Genomic DNA, 6,986 nt, shown 5'->3' with positions numbered 1-6,986 from the left:
GGACACTTCCGTTGAGAGATAATATTGCTCCACGCCTCTAGACAGCTGTTTCGCTCCCTGTCGGAGCTCATCAGTAGAGGATAATAATGATGATAATGGAGGAATGATCATTCTTATACACCAGAAATGGCGCAAATGCGCGCTTTCCACATATATCAATGGCATATGCAAGCTGCTAAAATGGTAAAGTGTGAGAACAGCGATAAAATAATAATCATAGTACTCGCTCATTGGTGGAGAAACACACAAGCGACGAAAACCGAGTAAAAAAAAAAGCGAGTACTATGATTATTATTTTATCGCTGTTCTCACACTTTACCATTTTAGCAGCTTGCATATGCCATTGATATATGTGGAAAGCGCGCATTTGCGCCATTTCTGGTGTATAAGAATGATCATTCCTCCATTATCATCATTATTATCCTCTACTGATGAGCTCCGACAGGGAGCGAAACAGCTGTCTAGAGGCGTGGAGCAATATTATCTCTCAACGGAAGTGTCCTTGCTGGTGTCTGTATGGTTCGGCTGAAGAGAGCGTGGTTGTGAGGAGTTGGGAATGAATTGAAAATATGGCCGAAAGCTCTGTCGCAATATTTAGTTCTTGATCACTTTAGTTCCGTATTTTCACTGATGATCGGAGCTTTAAAATCGATTCTGGAAACACTGTTACACACAATCTAAAACCTTGAACAAATTGTCATGTTGCGTGGTGATGTCTGCGGCATTCATACTTTTCATAGCTATTATTATAACTTGGCGTCTACTTTTCACCTATCTTTGTCACTACCTCAGTACTCTAGCGCAACCTATTCCCGTGTGTACCTCTCCTTCTCATGCATTGTGATTGATTTAGCACTTGTGATAGTTGGGTCTGGTAGGGTTCATAACACCTCCATTCTCAGCACTATTCCTTTTGTGTTGATACATGTGTGTCACATAATATTATGCGTTAGTTGAGTGTTTACACCTTGCGCCGGTATCTTCTCTATAAAATAGCAATATTCAGCTAAACCCCATTCATTCAACAACTGCTTCTCCTCTGATGAGTTCCCCTTCATCTTTATGGAACGAAACAAGACTTGTCAGGAGTACTAATAATTGCTTTCGTCGAGTATGAATGTTCGTGCTGTGATCTGCAAGCGCCGTGTGGTCTCGTCGGGTCAAATGAAAAACGTATTAAATAATGTTGTGCTTGACCGCATTCCTTTCACTTCACAGTGGCTTTCGTTGGTGCAGTTTGTATCCCACCCTCCTACCCCTGACTTCTGTGTGTGTGTTTATCGATATGATTGTCTTATTGGTTTTTTTATTGGCCATGTGGCTGTGGCAGTTACGACTGCTTTTCAGTGATTGAACTGAAGCTTGATGATGACCGTGAGGTGAGTGTGTGGTTTTTTTTCGAGATGCCGTCCTGGCACTGCCCTGAGGGCAGGGATGTACATGACATGCACATGTAGGTCCTTTTATTTAGCTTGGACGGGCGTTGTTACATCCATTGTCCATTTTTTTCGTTTTCTGTTTGTTTTGCTGTGCGACTACAGTACCAGCAGTGTCTTGTGCTTATTTTTCGTATCAAGCTCTAGCTCTATGCATACAATTAATATTATTAAGGCAAAAATCAGGAAGGAGATAATTATAATAATATCAATAAAGCCATTGCCGAGCCACCGTGCTCACAGCAGAGACTTCTGTGAAAGTGGACCACAAAGAGTCAAAGACTCTCTTCTTGCAACCCAAGCAGATTATACCGTAGGTCAAAGGACTTATCCTATGGGTGATCTTTGTGTGGATACCGGAAAGGCTTCAAAAGTGTGATGTAATCATGGTAATGGAAAGTCCTCTATACATCCTCTTTTATCTATAGAGGACTTTCCATTACAAGGTTAGGTCATCACCTTTTTGACGCCTTCTTCCCGGTCTCTTTCTTCTTTTCTTTTTGACCTTTTTACAACTTTTTTTTACTTTTTTACTTGCCCAAGTATTCGAGTAGCCCTTTCCCAAAGATGCTCGCCACTTTTTTTCGCAACTTTCGGAACTTTCTTCATTTTCGCGAACTATTTCGCAACTTTGGCCCCATGGCATGGGGTCAAGAGGTCAAGTCACGAACTACATGTCGGACAAATAATTGGTATAATTGTTTCAGCCCTAGTCTGAAGGCAGGTGAGAAATGACTTGCTCATTTCTCGCCTGCCTTCAGTTCATACTCATTTCAGAGAAACAATAGATCAACGATAGTTACGATAATGTGCATTCCCTTTTCCGTGCACTGGAATGATGTAGGATACATGCAAAAGGCTACTGGCACTGTGCATAGTGGTGTGTTGGATAGAGCAGGTTACAGCCGGGAGAAACCGACTGAGATAGGAAGGGTGTACGAGTTTGCTGTCGTTGCACTTCTGCTATTTCTGCTCTTTTTTTGGTGGTTTTTGCACAAGAACTCTCCAATTTTTCGTTGCGATATCAGCAACTTTTGAGGGTTTTCTGAAAATATGGATTCGATTTCAGCAACTTTCACTTGTTTTGTCACGGTTGCGAAAAGCATAAGTTGCGAAAAATTATGGCATCTTTGGAAAAGGGCTATATTCGAGACAAATACTGCATTCCTGAATAACTATGTTCGATATTGCAAAATAGGTTTCTTTAGAATAATTGCAGGGGGCAAATTGCAAACACTATATCCGATAGAAAGCCTGAGCGCAGGTGAAGTACACAGACGTGGGTAAAAGAACATGAAAATGAAAGCAGCCGAACAAATTACAGGCGGACTCTTGGGGTCTTGGGCGCACACGCACGACATGCACAGAGAGACAAATACACATGCACACACATACACAGGCACACACATACACATACACAGGCACACACATACACATGCAAACACATACACGCACCTGCGGCAAGCACGTGACAGAGATGAAAATAATACTTATGTTGGCACTGAGAGCGCCAATTTGCAGAAGGAGTAGAACTAGGCCAGCAGAAATGATATGACAGCTTGGATTAGAAACAGTTATACTGGGACAATCACGCATGGCGCATAACAGGAGCTACTCTCAACTTCCTGAGCCGACTCATCAAGTATCACAGCAATGCATACACGGCAACAGTGAATGCGTGTGTGTGTGTGTGTATGTGTGTGTGTGTGCGTGCGTGCGTGTGTGTGTGTGTGTGTGTGTGTGAAGAGGGGATTTCCCAGCAGGTGTGAAAAAGGGATTCCCCAGCAGGTGTGAAAAGGGGATTCCCCAGCAGGTGTGAAGAGGCAATTTCCCTGCAGGTGTGAAAAGGTGACTTCCCAGCAGATGATGATGAAAAGCAGAGTGCATCTCCCTTGTACAATAAATAGAACTTTCATGTTTGACTCAAGGACACGTCAGTACAGGAGCCGCGAGGCCTACCGGCCTGTTGGAGCCCCTGGTTAATTTCACGTTTCAAGACGTCAGCGGTCAGCTGTATGTGGCGATGAGTGGTGTGGATCCGGGCAGCCTGCGCTGGCAATTAGTGATCCGGCGCAGACCGGCCTGCAAGTCTGCATTTAAGTCAGTGCCCTTGACTCGTAGATCAAAGCAGTCCATGGAGCAACCATGCTTGTGGTCGTGCGTGTGCTACCCAGCCATAGTGCAGCACATTAGTGGCACCACCCGTCCAACCACTCCTCGAGTCTACTCAGCGACCTAATCGTCACACGGCATGGCTCATACGACACAGCCAATGACTTCATAATCGCAAGATTGATGCCGAACAATGACATCGTGTTGAGTCACGGGGATACCAGGCGCTGCTGTTGCTGTTGCTGCCGCTGGCGGCCAATCGGGTTCATGAGCATCCGCCGCACTTCGCGTTCCTCGTGGCACAGTCGAAGCTGCTCGACTTCCTGCAACATCCGCTTCCTGCACACGGACGCAAAAGAGAGAGAGAGAGAGAGAGAGAGAGAGAGAGAGAGAGAGAGAGAGAGAGAGAGAGAGAGAGAGAGAGAGAGAGAGAGAGAGAGAGAGAGAGAGAGAGAGAGAGAGAGAGAGAGAGAGAGAGAGAGAGAGAGAGAGAGAGAGAGAGAGAGAGAGAGAGAGAGAGAGAGAGAGAGAGAGAGAGAGAGAGAGAGAGAGAGAGAGAAAGAGAGTAAAAAGGGGATTGTTGGCAGGTGAAAAGCAGAAACAATGGGGGTTCAAGTTTAGGACTCTATGCCATTTTGGCGCCCTTAACGCCGAATTTTACAGCGCCACATATTTCAGCGCCGCTTACTTCAGCGTCAGTAGATGATATGCTCCAAATATCTCAGCGCTAAATATCTCAACGCCAAATACGCCAGCGCGACCTTTCTCAGCGACACAGATCTCAGTACCAGCGGTTTTCAAGTTAGGCAGGCTCCGTGACCAAAAATACTTATCGAATCATTGACGCTTGGCACAATTGCCATGGTATTTGTTAGAATCAAGTTATTCTTGAATGTTTTAAGAGCCTTCTCATTAATAATTCTTTTCCTGATTGCACTTGTATTCATGGTGGTTATTCACAGTTGTTCAATACAATAGCCTGGACTTCATCTGATGGGGAGAGGGCAAAGGGCATATTCATTAGAAAAACGCCATGGACCTGTCGTTGCAGCGGTCCTCGCTCTTTTCAACGCGATCAGTTTAGTTCTAACTATAAGAATCAAGGGAAATAATGCCCTATTAAGGACGTTTAGCAACGCGAAAGTTCGAAAGAAAATTCGAGTCTGGGAATGAGTACAGAAACAAAGGTCGAAACTTCGAAAACTTGGACGCGAAGTTGCAGTGATTTGCGAAAGTAACTTTCTCTTTTCTCAGTACGCATTTCACTACAGGGAGTAGTAATTTTACAGCCCCCTGCTTGAGACTGAGCTGCATATACCATGTATACGGTACGGTACTATAAAAATTCAAATAGCTTCGAGAAAAAGTCGTTTCGCATTGCTAAACCTCACAAGTTTTCTTTTTCGAAATAGATTTTCGCGAAATATCGCCACCACCAAAAGTTCGAATTTTCGCATTGCTAAACGTCCCTATTATCGCACTTTTTTTTCGCACTTTCTGACTGTTTATCATTTTGTTATAGTCGTGGACAGTTGCTGCATAACTCGTTCTCATGTGTTTCTTCTCTTTTTTTATTTACATTTATTACTGGCTCAGTAGCCGAGTTTATAAGAATAAAGTGTCACTTGGACACAAGTTATAAGTAAATGTCCGCCACTATAACTAGATAGCACACGGGTCAGGAAAAGCCACAACTACAGTCCATGCTATGAAAAGATGAGCGCTGGCTCTGGCAAGCTCCCGCTTCGGTGATTTCTCGTGATTTTATCTTTCATGGTGCAGTGCCGCGAAATTTGAAAAAGGATCCAAAAATGGTACTTCAACTGGGGTTCGAACCGCACAATGTACCGTTGCAAGTGAAGTGAAACGGCCTGGATTTTCATGATTTTTTTCTAAATCAGTGCTCTTGGGGCAAGTCCTGGCCGAAATTCTATTCTTGTTACGGCCTGCTTTCGGAGAAAGAGACTTCAGAAACATAATCGGAAAAGCATTCCAGGTGAGATTGCATACAAATTGTGAAAAAAACTCAAAATTTGACTCATTTATGGCCAAAAGCTAAGATATCATCTTCTTATGAACAGACTATAGGCACCAAACTGACAGCTCACAGAAACACTCAGCGACGGGACAACTAGACAGGAGGAGAAGGTGAACACAACGAAAATGACTACAAGCCAAGTTCAACGGCAGCTAAGCAGCACAACACCCCCACTTTGTGGCTTAGAGGTATTGAAGAAACATACAGAAAGGGGCACAGACACAGATGCACAGACACACCAAAACACACACACATGCATGCAGACACACGCACATGCACGCACACGCACACGCGCACGCACACACACACACACACACCTTTTTGGAGCTTTTGACACCCCATCGCCAGAGGTGATGATAGCGATGATAGCAATACTACAGTAGAAGCCATAGCAGCTTGTGCTGGGATTGCGCCATTCAACAGCTTGCAAGACTGAAGAATTGACCACCACTATTCAGCCTGGTCTACACCACACAGCTATGAAGTGGCTTTTTCTGGCCAGTGAATCCCTATTTTTGGTCTTTGTCATTTTTTTACCGTGCACCAATCACACCACATACACCGGCATGCACTGGCTGTTGCTAACCACCCAGGTGAATGAAAGAAAAGTCAGGAGTCTGAGAAAGAGAAGAAAGACGTGTGTGACCATAATCGTCGGGAATCGAACCCGCAACCTATCGATTGGAAATCGCTGCATATACCACTGCACCACACCCACCCACACACCGTGACACACACACACACACACACACACACACACACACACACACGCACACACACGCGCACATACCTTAGTGCTTGATCAGAGACACCAATGGCAATGAGTTTGTGATTGTCGAGTCTGAGTAGAGTGTGACCTAATGAAGAAAAAACCAATCGCACATGAACACACATACATGTGACCACACACATGCACGCACGCACGCACGCACGCACACACACACACAGAGTACCGTAAAGTCCGGAGCAAACGCCCACTTCGCAGCAAACGCCCACCCCAGCGGGTCCATACTATTTTCGTCTTTTTCAGGTCAATATAGTTGTAAACAACTGGCATGAAGGTCGAATGCGTACGAGAACGACTGTAATGCCTACAAACTGCCTATGTCCTACCAGGAGGCTGTGCAAAAGCGATTGTCATTATCTTCCGGCAAAGAAATAACTTCTGTCGAGATTTCCTTTCATTCAATAAATGTATCGTCTTTGTGGTAGTTCGTTCTCCATGTGGTACGAGTAGTGCCGCAGAAATTTGTGCAGTGCCACGATGTCGCGCTGTCAGGAACAATAATTGTTCTGATGAAGCGTCAGTCAACGGCTTGACTGGTCCCAATATTGCAGTTGCAAGTCGAACAGGGTTTGTCACAGAAGCTACACCTACAACGTCGCTGCTAACTTGTTGA

General features: G+C 44.7%; 1 long non-coding RNA gene across 1 annotated transcript; it reads right to left on the bottom strand.

Annotated features, from left to right (window-relative positions):
• Positions 1-2,499: 2,499 nt before the first annotated feature.
• On the bottom strand, positions 2,500-6,495 carry LOC135830651 (uncharacterized). The gene is made up of 2 exons (XR_010556079.1): positions 6,377-6,495; positions 2,500-3,887 (listed from the first exon to the last, which is right to left on the bottom strand). It is a non-coding gene; the product is annotated as an uncharacterized LOC135830651 (long non-coding RNA).
• Positions 6,496-6,986: the final 491 nt, after the last annotated feature.

Source organism: Sycon ciliatum, unplaced genomic scaffold (assembly GCF_964019385.1).
Source record: "Sycon ciliatum unplaced genomic scaffold, ocSycCili1.1 SCAFFOLD_1893, whole genome shotgun sequence".
In the NCBI taxonomy this organism is placed as follows: domain Eukaryota; kingdom Metazoa; phylum Porifera; class Calcarea; order Leucosolenida; family Sycettidae; genus Sycon; species Sycon ciliatum.
This window is presented reverse-complemented; position numbering and strand designations above follow the sequence as displayed.